This window comes from Sminthopsis crassicaudata, chromosome X (genome assembly GCF_048593235.1).
Source record: "Sminthopsis crassicaudata isolate SCR6 chromosome X, ASM4859323v1, whole genome shotgun sequence".
NCBI classification, from domain to species: domain Eukaryota; kingdom Metazoa; phylum Chordata; class Mammalia; order Dasyuromorphia; family Dasyuridae; genus Sminthopsis; species Sminthopsis crassicaudata.
Window position 1 is genome coordinate 17,631,064 of NC_133623.1, and position 16,117 is coordinate 17,647,180.

The 16,117-nt window shown below is 37.9% G+C and overlaps 1 long non-coding RNA gene across 1 annotated transcript in view; it reads left to right on the top strand.

The window, feature by feature from the left end:
- The first annotated feature begins 11,099 nt into the window (after nt 1-11,099).
- Nucleotides 11,100-16,117, top strand: part of LOC141548396 (uncharacterized) — a 107,480-nt gene continuing 102,462 nt past the window's right edge. The window contains exon 1 of the long non-coding RNA XR_012483930.1: nt 11,100-11,241. This is a non-coding gene — a long non-coding RNA (uncharacterized LOC141548396). The remainder of the gene's footprint in view (nt 11,242-16,117) is intronic.

Consider the following 16,117-nt stretch of genomic DNA (forward strand, 5'->3'; position numbering starts at 1 on the left):
TATGAAAAAGAAAATTGGGAGTGATATTGTTACCAAAATATACATCAAAGCCATAATTACGGAAAACAGCAAAAAAGAGACACTAATAAATAAAAAGCAATTGAGACTCTGGGAAAACTAGATAGATGGTTAATAAAAGCAAATGGCACTAGAATCTTATAACATTTGCACTATTTAAATCTGAATAAATTAAAAACTGGAAGAAAATCTAGTTTTTTCTCTTAAGGAGTTGAACTTTTTGTTAATTAACAAAATAGATTTGCTCACTAGAGATAACATAGGTAATACAGAGAAGGTTTTGTTAGTGTTATGGGATTTTTATCTTTTTTTAACTAGGTAAGGAAGTATCTTTTAAAATTAAGGGGAAAATTGGCAAAAACTTGTGGTGAACATAAGAGTCTGATGTCCAAAATCTACAAGGAAGTGACATATTGTAAAAGTGAGACTGCATTTCTCACTGAAACTGTGGTCAAAGTATATCACAAGAATATTTACAAAGGAGAAATACAAAATTTCATAAGCACATAAATAGATGTTTAAATTTCCTCTTCAGAGAAATACAAATAAAAGTAAATTTAAGATTATACTTTATACTCACTAGAATAGTAGTAATAGTGAAACATGGTAGAGATCCAGTGTTGGCAGGGGATGCTTTGGAGAACACCATTCTCATATGTCATTAGTGGCACAGAGGAGCCAGGTACACATTTTCTTGAGAAATATAGCAATAATCAAAAAGTTGCAAAACTGAATATACCTTTCTGCCCAATGATGCTACTGCTCTATCCCCAATACACTATAAAAGGGGGAAGGAAAAGCTTTCTATGTAAAATTAGTCACAGTTGCTTCATTTATAATATCAAAAACAATTTCAAACACCGGTGTATCCCACACTTGGAGATTGCCTGGATAAAATGGTATATTCATGTGTTATGGAGTAGACAAGGAAATAGGGAAAGAATTATTGGTAAGTCTCAGAATAAAATCTTTAAAAGCAGATCCATACACAAATTGACAGCAGCTATACTGCATGTATTTCAAAGAGAAATAAAGGAAAAGAAATAAAGAAGGAACAGAATAATACAGAAACAAAAGTGAATAGGACTTTTCAATAGGTCTGGAATGGGCCACAGAGCAAAGGCCTTTAGATTCTTGGTTGATTTGGTCCTACCTTGTTACCGGCTGAGGGTTTGGGGAAAGTCAGTGCCCTTTGTGTGGTGTGTTTGATTTTGTTTTAGTTCATGGCGGTATTCTGTTGGTAAAGGTTAAGACGTAGCCCAGCCTCTTCTAATACCTTGCATGCTAAAGTCATAGAATGGTATTTACCAAAGTGGATTGGACTGACCAGTAAATATTGGTACAGGGGAGAATAAAGCTATCACAGATTTAATAATAGTTCATAGTCTTCTTTCTTTGATATGAGGCAATTTATCATGTGTAAGATGGAGTATGTTGGCCAGATATTAGGATGCTTTATTTTTTTGCACCTTCCCCTTGGGTCTTTCCCCTCTCAATGTAGGCATTCATCAGGCATGAGTTGAAAGCATAGCTGCTTAATATCACTTCTGAAGGACACAGAGTTGAACAGTAGAGTTTCCCATTTAGTACAGGACTGAAATGCTGTTGATTTGGAACAATCATATATTGATTCATTCCTGGGAATGGGAAATTCATCATTCTGTGTAAGAGGCAAGTTAAAAAATCCCATTGTCATGGAAAAAAGAAATAATGTTGACTTAGAATTCTTTGTCAGCAACAAAGCATGCTCGCAAGTGGCCCCAACCCTTTTTGTATGAAACACTTCTTTTAACTATTTATCCTTTTTAGGGTATGATCACAAAATGTTCTGTAGTGTTGTTTTCCTTTTGCAGTTTCCTATTGCAAATTGCTTGGAAATGCCTTTGTGTTTATTTATAGTCTGTCATTAATTCCTTTATTCAATAAATATTTATTGATAGCCTATTGTGTACAAAGCACAAAGGCTTTGTCCAGAGACATGAATTTCTATTTGTGGCAAAACTTTAAACGATATTGGAGGGAAAGTCCAAGAGGTCTTCCAGAATTCCTCTTGTTTCTCTGCAATGAGGTGTTAGATTGCTGTCATAAGAGTTTTTTTAAGTAACACTGATGATGTTTCACCTGAATATTTTTTGGTCTACTGATATCTTATTAAAGACAACTGAGCCATTCACTGGAAATTCATATGCTTGGGCTATCTGGTTAGATCTGGCTTTTTAAGAGCAAGAGAGACTGGTAGAGGCAGAGCCAGAGCTGAGAGGAACATGGAGAACATAGAGACATTCGGGTTACCTGGCAGAAAACCCACTCAGTCATATATCCCTACCATAACTCCAAGAAACGATGTACACGAATGAAACATATTGTCCTCAGAGAAGAGTGAACCATGTGCTTCTCTGAGAAACAGAAGTCAGCAACGGCCAGATGCCAGGTAGGAGTTGTGGAGCAGATGAGAAGCAAAAACATAAGCTTGGTAGCCACAGAGTGGTGGCAGTGGTGGAACGGAGGAGTTTCTGGTTGGAACTCTTGGAAGACTTTTGGACATGGCAGACTTCCCGAGGCATGTGGAAACCAGTTCTGGAAAATGGTGGACAGGACAGTGATGCAATTTAATAGATATTAAACACTCTCAATATGTAGGGCACCGTGCTGAGCACTAGAGATACAAAAACAAAAACCAAGCTGTTGCCGCCATCAATGAGCTTATATTCTCTCAACCGATGACCTTGCATAGCTCTGTCATTGTATGGTGACTTAAGTGGAGTGTGCAGATCTGGAAGAAGATGACTGATCCTCTGCAAACCCTGAATGCTTTTCTTTTGGGGGCAGTGTGTCTCAAACCTTAACAGTACTATATGTAGTCAGGAACACTTTATAGATGGGGCTTCCCAGAAACTCAGTACTCTTGACTCCAGTTACGTCCCAGCACTTTGCAACTAAGGAGGGATGTTGAGGTAATAAAACAAGTTAGTAGTGCTTCAGAAAGGTGGGATGTACCAGAGAGGGAATTAGACGGTTGTCTTGACTCTTAATAGAAAAAGAATTCTTTGGTTTAAAAAAAGAACGTTCTATGTTTGATACTTTGCTTCTCATCTGAATGCTTTTTTTGGTAATCAGGGGCCTTTTCCTCTATCATAGAGAACTGGAAATGAACCCCAGCTGATGTTCATTCTCCTGGTTCTTGTAAGTCCAAGATCTCTGGTTTTGGAAATATGTATTAATAAAATTTGAGGACTTTTCTAGTCAGGGAAGAATTTTTAAACCCTTGGTCCAAGATTCCTTCACACTCTGTGTTTTGTCTGCCTTTGATTTTGCTAAAGATGAGGGAGGCTAGAATCCTAGCTTAGTGAAAAGTCATCAAGATGTCCTAACCTAAACCACTCTTTTTGACTGGGTACAAGATGTAAGAAAGAATTTTTTGTACACAAAGATCAAAAATAAAACATGGTAACACAAGTTTGGTTATTAACTCTGTTTCTAAGTCAATTGATTTTTGCAGAAGGTGTTATTTGTGCAGTGCCTAAAGAGGCTTAAGTATAGAGTGTTGTATTCATTAATGATTGGAGGAAAACAATTTTCTCAAAATTTGGCACCTAAGTAACATGAGATTTTCTTTAAATTTGAAGCATACGAGTAGCAACCACACCATAATCCCATATATAAAGGCAAAAGTTTTGTTTAGTGATATCTTCAAAGTTCAAGTGTAAATTTCAATATCACATATTTGTTTTTTTTTTTCATTCAGCTTTTTCAAGCCAAAATATGTTTCAGAAATGGTTAACAATGTCCAAATCTGCTTTTTCTGTCGGATACTTACATATTGTTGCTTATATAGCCTAGTTAACAATCATGTTGCCCTAGAATCTCACCAGCTGAACAAGAACTTTTAGCGGGGAATGGACTTTGCTACATGGTTGAAATGTCTATGACAATACTTGTTAAATTAGCTCACGCATCTTATAAATATTCTCTTGTGGATATTCTCAAGTATGTTCACAAAAAGAGAAGAGGGACTATTGAAGCAATTTGTTAGTTAATATGTGCCATAATACCTCTTTGCGACCATTGCTCTCTGTTTTTGGTTCATGTGATTCCCTAACACCATTATTGGAGGGGCTGTAGAAACACAATTGCTAAATTCACTAGTGGTGGTGCTAGTAGAAGGTTCAACTGTTCTAGGAAAAAAAATGGAATTTCAGAAGAAAAGTTATTAAATTGTTCATGTTCACCGATGTAGATATTTCTCTAATGGAACTATTCCTTAAGTCAGAGGAAATGTAAAAATATCCATCTGTACAAAAATGTTCAAAGCAGTTACAAAACAAAAAGCTGGAAACAACATATATGTCCATGATTGGCGAGAGGCTGAATAAACTGTGTCATAAATGTCAGGGGATATTATGGTGCCATATAAGGAATGACAGATATGAAGAATTCAAGTTAATAAATATGAACTCACTTATTTGAGATGATAGAGTGAATAAAGCAGAACAGAAACCAATATACACAAGGATGGTAATGATGTAAGGGGAGCCAACTTTGTCAGGACAAAATTCAGGGGAAATAAAATAGAGAAAAGTGGTACTGTACTGAAAAAAGTTCCAACTCACTATCAGTTAATCATCAGGAAGAGTCAGAAGTGAAAAAGAACATTGCCTATCAGTGTCAGTGACAGAAGTTCTGTTTTAAGTGTTTTTGGGAAATGTGCACGAGGGAAGGTGTGTTTGAGTTTGTTAGGACATATCACTTCTGTCAAAACAATAAGAGGAAAATGCAATTCCAGAAATGCTAATCAAATACAGATGGTGCCAGATGGAAACTGTTTTAGTAGATGGATGAGTGCATTTTGGACCTGGGAAGAGTTGTGTTCAGATACTGACTCGGACACTTAGTAGCTCTGTTACATGCTTCTGGCCTTGGTTTTCTCATTTTTAGGGTATGGAGAAGAATACCCATAGCACCCATATGACATAGTTGTCGTAAAGGTGACATGAGACAATACATGTGTTTTTGTTAGGCTTAGAAGCCTTATATAAATGTTGGTAGCAATGATAGTGACAGCTGTTCTTGCTGTCATCATTTATTGTTTAATGTGGTTTTTTCTCAAATACTGTTCCTTCTTTCCTTCCTTTCCTTTATTTCTCTTTGAAATACATACAGTATAGCTGGTGTCAATTTATGCATAGCTCTGGTTTTAAGGATTTTATTCTGAGGCTTCCCAATAGTTCCTTCCATATCTCCTTGTCTTCTCCATAACACATTAATATACCATATTTTATTCAGGCAGTCTCCAAATGTTGGATACACCAGTGTTTGAAATTGTTTTTGATGGTATAAACAAAGCGACTGTGACTAATTTTATACAGAAAGCTTCCCCTTCCTCTTTTATGCTGTTTTGGGGATAGAACAGTAGCATCATTGAGCAGAAAGGTATATTAAGTTTGCAGAACTGATTATTGCTATATTTCTCAAGAAAATGTGTACCTGGGTCCTCTGTGCCACTAATGATATATCCCCTGCCAACTATGCTTAGGACCCAGCAAAGCTAAGGAGAAGTATCTCTATCTAGCTTCCTGAAGTACTGTTAGTCAGGACATCAGAGGCCATCTAGTATTTGCTAGAATACTGCTGAGGGGGTCTTACTTCCTAGAAAAGGCAGCTCCTTCTCTACTTGTACGTGACTTTAATTGCCAGGACATTTTGCTTTAGACTATGCTGAAACCTGAATCTGTGTCCCAGCTGCCCTTGGCTTGTGGTTCCATGCTACAGAGTCAAGCAGAGCAAGTTAATACTTCTTCCATATGACAGCCCTTACAGTACCTGAAGACAGAAGCCATATCCTCCCCTTCTCTCTTACCATACAGTAGTTGGAAAAAAATTGCTGTGACATGGTCTTTTCATTTTATTGATGCCTTGTGTTTTTATTTCATAATCCTCTTTTCTCCCTCACCCAATGAGCCCTCCTTTACAATAGTAATAACAATTACAGCAAACAGTTCAGCAAACTCAACTGACAGAGTATATCTAGAAGTAAATAGAATATTTCATACCAGTGTTCCCCCAATATCTGCAAAGAAAAGAGAGAGGAACCTTCCTTCATCTTTTTTCTGGGGAAAGACACATATGTGTCATTATGTTAATAAGTCAAGTAATAAATGCAAATATATATTATATGTGTCCATATATATCATGTGCATGCATTGTATCTTCTACATAATACCTTTAATTTCTATATTATTTTGTACATTAATACCAAATTATATATTAGATGCATAATTTTATACATTAGCATATGATTATAAATGACATGATTATATGAATAATGTCTGCGGGTGACATTTATTCATTATTATTTCATTAATATGTTGTATATATTGTGTATATGTGTCTACAACTATACATGCACGTGTATTTTTACACACAAGCATATGGCATACAATATATAATGAGATTAGAGTTCTTGACAGTCAAGGACCATTGCACAGGTTTAGACTTCTGATCAATGATTTTGGCCACTCTGACCAGCGATTTGTAGAAAAAAACTTTTTTTCCAAGCAAGTTAGATTGAAATGGCTTCTTATAAGTTCTCTGTCCAAGGTGCTGACTCCTCTTACTGTTTCATGGGATCCTTTTTACACTCAAGTCAGCAAACACGTTATTGCTTGTTAGATACTACTATAGGAATCACTTGAGATACAAAGAGAAAAGCAAGCCAGTCCTTTCCTTAAGGAGCTTATACTCCACTGAGAATGCATGGTATTGAGAACATGTATGCAACAAATTAAGTATAAAATATATAATCAGGAAACAAGTATTTATTAAGCCCTTATCATGTACCAAGTACTAAATTAAGCTCTGGGGATAGAATGAAAGTGAAAACCTGTTCCTGCTCTCAAGATCCTCACTGTAATGGGGGGAGACAACATGTGAATAAGTAGACACATACATGATAACTACAGAATAGGAAATAATCTGATGGATCCTGAATGAATACGTTTCTCTATGTCTTGATCAATCACAGTCTCTATATCAGAAATAGAGAGCCTGGAGATCAGCTGGAGAATACTAAATTGGACTTTGGTTCTAATATACTGGTCTCAGTTGTTCTAGAAGTTAGAGATAGTTTTAAGAGCTTTTCTATTGGTTGGAAATTTTATGTATAGGATAGTACTAATACTAATACTAATAATCTCTCCCACTCCTTTGTAAGAAAGTAGAGGATAGTGACCAGACCTTCGCAACTGTGCACATACATAACTGTGCAAAATTGTAATAAAATTCATTGGGTTGAAGGTGTGTTGTTGGTGTGCCGTAAAGAATGGTGATTGAGTATTATTGAATTAGGTCAGCCTTTTGCTTTTGAATTAATAATAGATACTTAAATTCAAAAGATAGCATTGTTGAAAGTATTGGGTTAGTGATGACAGATGATGCCAGGCTTTCTGTGCATGAGGGACTGTCATTGTAAAGGAAACCACCATTGGAGAGGACAGAGACAGAAAGCAAACAGGAGAAGATCAGGGTCAGAATGCTGAATACCAAAGATCTCAAGAAGAAAACAAAGACTCCAAAGATGACCAAAGAAATCATCATAGAAAACACAACAGGAGGAAATGCAGCCTTCAAACCGGCAAATAAGTTTAGGCATTGATGAATAAATATTATTAAAGAAAGGAAAATGATCCAACGCTTGGTGTGAGAAGAGCCTGTAAAATGCGAGAACATGGAACCACAACACATTCCTGAGTGGTTCCAAAGAGAAACAAGAATTATGATGGTACAGTTTATGTACTGTTCATCAAAAATTATAGACAGTATAGAAAAAGTAGAAATTGAGATGGTGAATCTCGCCAAGGAAATAAGAGAACAATAGACTGGGAATGCAAATATGCAGAAATGAAGGACCATCTAGAAGAAGAGAAACAAAAACATTAGAACAAAATATGCTCACTCCATAGCTAAGACGTTCTGATCTTCAAAACAGGATACAGAGACAACCTGAGGATCATAGGACTTCCAGAACTACACACAGAACAAAAATACCAATTGAAAGTAGTCACAATTTAGCCCCTAGAAAAAACAGCAATGATAATGACACAAAGAGAATTCTCTGAGATATGTTGTGGTTAAATTTAATGATGTAATTCAAAAGTAACAAGCTATAGAAAGGATCAGAATAAAGACTTGCAAATGCAACAGAAAAGAAATTTAAATAATGTAAGCCTCTTTTGAACCCACCAAAAATGGTGGGGGGAATGGAATAATGTGGTCTGAAGAGCAATGGAGATCAGGAGGCAGCCCAGCATAATGTACACTGGGAATCTGAGCTTAACCATAAATGGAAAAAAAAATATGGATGCTCAATAAGGCATTTGAAACATTCTAAGAAAAAAAATAGAGCTCAAGAGAACATTTGCTTCTCAGACACCTCAAACAACAGAACTGCAGTCAGAATGAATAAATGAATTAACCAGAGATAGCAAGAGCACTAGAGTAACAACAGAGAGACCAGTAAGAAAATTCTTTGGAGATGTATACAAAGAGTCAAGGGTAAAAGTGGTCGTGTAGATCAATTAACAGTTGAGTGGACATGGAATATTGTGGGCCTAACCTAGTGACACCCTGCCTATGCGTTAACCAATTGTGTGTTGGGGGTATATATTATAACATGGAAGACTGTATTGATGGGAAAGGTAAAGGGGGAAAAAAGAATGTGTAATGTTGAGTCTGAGTTGAGTCTAGAAGTAGTAATGAGGGGAAGATGATCTTTGTGATTTCAGAAAGAAAAGAGCTTACAGGGGAATGGAAAGAAAGGTACACTTAGACGTTGTCAGAAGAGTTGTACAATGCTCCCACTGTTATGGAATTAAGCAAATAAATATGGAAAATGTTTTACTCTTAGAACCAGAGGCCTCATTACTGGCCTTATACTTTAAAGAAGTCATTGATAAAAAAAAAAATTGGTCTCCTATTTGGTTCTCATATATACCAAAATATTTCTGGCATTACTTTTTGTGATAACTAAGAAGTGGAAACAAAGTAGATGTTTTTTGATTGAGAAACAGCAAAACAAATTGTCGTACATGAATATCGTGAAATATTGTGTTGTAAGAAATTATGTGTGTTGAATCAGAACCTGTACAGAGTGAAGCGAGTAAAGTCAGAAAAACAATATACACTGTAAATATGATGTAAATGGCAAGAACAATTACACATCAAAAACTAAAAAGTAAATATAACAAAAGGGTAAGATCATGTAGAACCTGACTGGAAAAATATGAGGAGACACACCCAACCCCTTCCCTCTAAAGGTGGGAGATGTGCAGATACTACACAGTGTAGATATTTTCGAACTTAGTCAATTTATCGGCTGTTGTGCTGATCTTTTTTCCTCTCCAAAACATATTTGTTATTAGGATGACTCTCTGGGAGGAGATGGGGAAAGAATACTTGAGAATTGTAATGATATGAGAAATAGAACATGGGTTGAAAAATTAAGAACTTTTAAATATTAATCAAAAGAGATTCTATTGGATTCAGGAGGCAATGAAGAGAGCATGGAACTTCTTGAGTGGGAGGGATGCTTTATAAAACTAAGCTGACTGATGATCTAGTTTACAAAATAATTTGTTTTATGTTGGCTTCTAAAATAGTAGCATAGAACTTTATAAACAGAAGTAGGTTTCAGAGGAAGGAAAGTTGTAGTCCCAGTGAACTTTGCCCTTGTCAGACCACATCTGGAGAAATTCATTCAGTCCTGGTTGCCCTCTTTGAGAATGAGTTTTCATAAAGTAGGCCATGTTTTAAGCAAGGCGAGTATGTAGAAAAAGGAACCTAGTTTGCCATATGAAGATGAATTGAAGGAAGAGTGTGTCACTAGGTCAGAGGTAAAGAAGTCAAGACTTGGACAAGGATATGACAAGTCTTTAGGGACTTGAGGGGTTGTTCTCTGGAATGTAAAACTAGACTTGGTCTGGTTGGCTTCCCTGGGGCCAGAACTAACACCAGGACTAAATGTTACAGGGGAGCAGATTTTTTGTTTCACACGAGCAAACATGTCACACTGAGAGTTGTCCAAGTTGGTAATGATCCACCTCCAGGAGCATTTTACTGAAGATTTGCAAACAGAGCTTTTATGGCCAAGTGTCAAGCAATGTCATGGGCAGACTCTGTGATCTGGTAAAGATTAGGTTAGATAACCTCAAAGGGCACTTCTAACTTTCAAATCAGAGTGAGAGAAATCTCATCTCTGTTCTCACCTGCTCGGCATCTTGTCATTTTTCAGCTTACACAAATCTGCCTACCAGGAGCCGGGAAGCACTTTACCATTCTATCCCCCAAACGAAAATAAAAGCAACACTCTTAAATGTCACCAACATATGTGAAGAAAGGACATATCCAATGTAGAGTGTATAACATTGTGCTAATTATTCCAATAACAGGTATTATTCATACATATTGTGTCAAATAGGTAATATTTTTTTCACAAAGCCTGATAATAATTGACATTTTCACTTGAATATTGTTTACAGGGAAAGCTTTTAGTGAGAGAGCTCTCTCCACCAACCCAGATTGCTCCTCATTATAACTTAATGGGAAAGTCTGAATTTGTTTCCCATGGCAGTTCAGGTTCTTGCTCAGGGTCACATGGTTCAAGAATATCATAGACTAGCTTGAAGTCAAGTTCTTCCTGAAGAACCCACCGCACTAGCTACGCTGCCACACTGCCTTGCTAACTACTCTTTATGGAACTTTCAAGTTTGTTAAACATTTTAGCCAAATAGTCTCCCTGGACCCCTACAATATTTCCATCATGTCAAAACTCTGGGGTAATTAAATGGAAAGGTGTCTGTGGCTTGTATCTCCTAGAGCGCTTGGAGCTTCCGAATTGCCCCTTCTGTTAATCTTTCACTTTAAGTGCAATTTAAGCTACATTAAGCTCAATGATGAGCAAAGCAAGGAACATTTCTGAACATAATCATTCAAGTGCTGTGTGCCAAGCACTGTAGTGAGTGGTGGGAATGCAGATGCAGGCAAACGAGATGATCTTTGTCTTTTGCAATTTTACCTTTCAGTGGAAGAACACAACTCATAATGGAGAGCTCAAGAGAAGGTGGATGGGATGTTTGGGGAGAGGCTCGGCAGGAAGGATTGGACCCAGGAAAGACAAGACAAAAACTCACCTGGCAAAGCTGAGGGAGCTCCATTGGGGAGAAGATGAAGGTAAGGGAAACAATAGATAAGGTGCAACAGAGTAGATGAGGGTAGACCTGGAGTCACAGAATTCTAAGTCTAGGCATCTCTCCGAATCAGACGGGACTTGTGACCCTGGGCTAGTAACTTAGTCTGTCATTTACCCAAGTAACTATGTAAGACTGTTGGTTTCAGACTCACATACTAATCTGTACAGGGAGAGGAGGGGGTTTTCTTATTGGAAGTATTCCAGATGCAAACCAAATACACACACACACACACACACACACACCCTTTTGCAAGGCTTCTCATTTTCCATAATTCCTAATTTCTTGTATCCATTTTGGCGATCATTTGGGACTCAGAAATAGAAGTGGATATATCCACTCAAAAGACTCCTACCTGGAGCAGAAAAATAGATGAGATATCTTGACAGTTCTTAGTTTACTAAAAAATATCTCAGTCTTTCCTTTACGAAAGTTTACATTATTCAAGATGATGTACAATAAATCACCTGGTGTACTGTTAATAGTATCACTTAGCCAGTGTGGAAAGATTGCATTCCTTGACTTCTAAGGGAGCTCAGCATACCTCGACTCACATCCTGGATTTTTCTGTCTTTCCTTCATCTGATTCAAAAGCTGAATTGGAAGAAGCAGTTCCAAATCAGTGGGCGCATGCCTCCTACTTTCATCATTGACTTGTCAACAGTGAAGAGAGAGGAAGAGCAATAAAAGAGGCGTCTTTTCTAAGGTATCACTTCAACATTCTAAGTGAGCTGAAGAAGTAAGTCACTTATGGAGAGCATAAAAACTACACTAGACCCAATTTGCCCCAGATATCATATTTCAGCTGTGAGGGATTAGTTGAGTTTCAGTTATATGGATAATTGCCTTCGTTTTCCACTTCATTCCCTGTGTGTAGATAGAACTTATAGCAAGAGTTTCAAGGAAGTTTTCTTTTTTAGTGAAATCATATTTAGCAGTCACAAAAAGCCTTGAAGCCCATCTTTTAAGTTAGAGGGATTCCTATTTCATTAGGAGATGGAATACTCATGCTGACAATCTCATGAGGCCTTGAATGGATGGGTAGTGCTTCCCTCTCAGAAGATAGGCCCCGAAGCCATGGTTTAACCCTTGCCTTGGAAGTAAATGCTTTGGCACATTTTAGACTTTGTTTTCTTTTTTTCTGGGATGTAGTTAAATAAGCTGCTGTTTCTGAGTGTGGGAAGCAAGGATTCCAAAGTAGAAGTGACGGTAGCCATTTGATTCCATTACTTTTATTGTTGGTTTTCTCAAGCCCAATGCAAAACCACAAATCGTTTGGTTGAATTATCCTCGTTTCCTTAGTTAAAATTTTTTTGAGTGACAAGTGACTTGTTAGGTGTTGGAGGTATAGACATGGCACACAAAACATCCCATGTGAACAGAGGCAGACTATAACAATGCCACGTGTGAACTGATTCCATATTTAAAGGTTCTCTTTTATAAGATTTAGGCACTGGTAGCAATTTTCTATCTTTTCTGTCAGGCTTTAAGGTTTCCAAAATGCTCTGTTTATATTTCATTTGATAATCAAAATGACTGTATGAGTTATAGGTGTTTTATCCCCATTTTACAGATGAGAAAACTCAGGCCAGGTGAGTTTGTCACATGTGCAGGGTCACAAGTGAGCACTTGTTTGAGGCATGATTTGAAATAAGGCCCTTCCTTCTCCAAAACCAGGGCACTGTGTGTCCATTACATCCCATAGCTAAAGAACAATAACAGCAACAAATTGCTCATTAATTTCTATATGTCCAGATATTTCTATGAGGAGTGCCCAGAGGATAGCAGCCTTGACACTATGAAAGACATCCATCGCAAAAAAGGAGGCAGAGTGTGGTATAGCCTGAACAAAAAAGACAAAGAAGAGAACCTATCCACGTTAGAGACCACACTTGGTCTCTTTGGCCCTAGATGTCATAAGTGAGAGCAGTGTCTGGAACTTTGTAGCAAGGAGAGAGATGTAGCTTTGGTATCAGAAAAACTTGCTGATGGTTAGAGCTTTCCAAAAGCACCATGGGATGATTGGGGGTATGAAAGTACCTCTGAGGTTTCTACGTCTGTTTTGGATGAGTTGCCCTATCAGGCAGGTGCCCTGGATGCAGAGTAAGCCTCTTTGCTGAAAGGAGATAATCAGAAGCCTTTATTGAGCTAAGTTTTGGTCATTCTCAGATACCTTTACTTGTGTTTGCTGGCTGAACTTGCTGGGTTGTATATTCCAAACCAGCCTTGTTAACAGAGCTATTCCTGAAAAATGTTCTGCTTTTGTTTCCCAACTGTGCCTGGCAAAGACTGTCCATTCACCTTCCTGGATCTCCCTTTTGCGTTTTTTAAAGCATAAATTGTCCCTTGTCTCTTCAACTGACTTCTTGGTGCTTTGTACAACTGCATTTTGAGGGATGGACTTGATTGGGTTGATAAAGAGGTGAACCTTTCCCCTCATTGGAGGCTGTTGAGCAAGTCTGAGTGACTACTTGGGTGGCATTGTGGTAAAGATATTTGTTCACTTAGTGAGAGTTCACTTTCTGACTTTGATTGTTGAGAGTACTAAATGAGTATTTAGTAGCAGTCTAGGCCCTTCCTGGAGTCTAAAGATTCTATATCTTCGGGGGCTTTCTTGAGTTCCTCATAGTGGAAACATATTGTGTTCCTACTAGGGGTCAGCCTTGTGCTGAGCATTGTGTCCTTTTTAAAAAATATCTAGGAGAAAATCTATTTATGTTTTAGTCTAATTCATATCAACTCACCTTATAAAGTTGTAAAGAATATACTTTGCAAACCTTCAAATCCTATATAAAACGTGCCCCCTATATCAAAAGGCTTGTTCTTGACCTGGATACTCATATCCATCATCTAGGGAAGCGACCCATGTGGAGCCACCTATCAGCCCTCCTTGTTATCTGCCAACCAGCTGATGTGCTTGGGTCTAGCAAACCAGCCAGGCTGAAGCAGAAAGATATTCCGAGGGTGAGAGAGAGGGGCCAGCATGGGGCAGAGGGATCAAGCCACCTACACCGCCTCGCTCACCCTCATTCCTGAGACCCAAGTGGAGACATTCCAGCACACACTGGAAGGAATAGTCCTTCCAACCCCTGGCCTTTCTCAGTCTGCTATCCCACTGGGGAGCCGCTGCCAATGTACAAGCAATCCCCCCTTTCTTCCCCCCATGTTATCACTAGCACCCAGTTTGAAACAGAATAACTGACAATTCTCCATGGCTACAAGTCATGGAATATCACAGGATATTTAGAATTAAATAAAGTATTTTATTAGAGATGTGGAATAGACTGCTGTTACAGAATCATAAACTGGAAGGAAGTGGATTCCAGTCAAGTATCAGTAACAAAAGCCAATCACTGAACAGCATGGATGTTGACATTAATGTGATTAGAGGACTAAAGGAAGACCCTCAGTGAACTGTAGGAAGTGGAATGGTGGTTAGATGCTTACAGAGACCTTCTAGACCTAATCTACTGAGGCTGGCTAGACAAGGATGGGTTGAGATTTGTCTCCTTGGAGGGAATGATGACTACAGGGTCACAGATCATCCAAGCCTGTAGGGAGGCTTTGATAATCAGTACCTTGATTGTAATGGCTGAAACAAGATATGGTGAAGAATACCTTGGAAATGCAGCTCAGGAACAAGAAATGAAAGAGTCCAAAGGCTTTAAGATGGTACAAAAGTTTATTTTTTCTTTATGGCATGAATATTTTCTCTTACACAATTAGCAAGTGCCTGACCAACCTGAAGTCAGAAAAATAGTGATGTTAGGAAAAGGGCTATTGATTGTATTCGAGAAGAAATGCCTACACCAATCTAAGATTCATTTTTAATTCAGTTGGGGGTGGAAAGCCTTATAAAACAGCAACCAACAGCAATATAAATTAGAAGAAAGAAGAATGAGAAGATACTGTAGCATGTAGTGAAAAGGGATTCCCGTCTGATATTTTCATTTATATGATCAATGACAAAAAATGGGAAATGGATAAATGATAAGATATCAACTTAGATGATCGTCTTCCTATAGATATTTGGCCCGTAGAAATTAATTGCTACAACAGAAAGACTAGGAAAGATTAAAAAGCAGTTCACCCAGCAAGACCTGATCTCTCTGCCAAGTAGAATTATATAGCAATTAAGGGCAATGCCAGTGTAGAAAGCAAGTTCATTTGTAGCTAGGTCATGATTACAGCTCTTCCTTACTATCTAGCTCCCTAACTTCTTCCTCAGTCTGTGTCATAGGACCTGCAGTCCCAGATCTACAGGCTCAAGCCCTTTTCAAAAAGTCTCAAAAGTTTCTGAAGTATAGAAAAGATATTTTAGCATTGGTCAGAAAAAGAGTTAGACTGAGAGTCAGGAGATCTGCATTCTGGGAACCCTTTTGCCAGTAACTAGCTATGTGACGCACAAGTCCTTTCCCTGTTGGGGCTTCAGTCTTATCTGTCACATGAGAAGATTGAATTGGATAATAGCTCTGATCCTTTCCAGTTCCACAGTCTTTTATTTTATGGAGAAAATAAAAATAATGAATATTTTAAAAAGACTTCCATTTCTTACCTAGCTGCATATCCACTGGAAAAAGCAGGCAGGCCGGCCTGGGGGCAGATGACAAGTGCCAATCACGTGAGACCAGAGTTCGGCTCACGAGTTGTCTGTGTATGTATTGGTATGTTCTTCAAGGGCTGGAGATGACAGGTACATTCAGGCACAGAGTCCAAATATTTCAGTGAAAATTAGATTGCTGTTCTCTTTTTCCCTGACAGGGAGAGACAGAAGGAATTATTGAATCCTGGCAATTCTTATTTCCATAATCCTTCCATTTCTCAGGATCAGATGAACTGTATTTGCCTGGCAGAAAGTT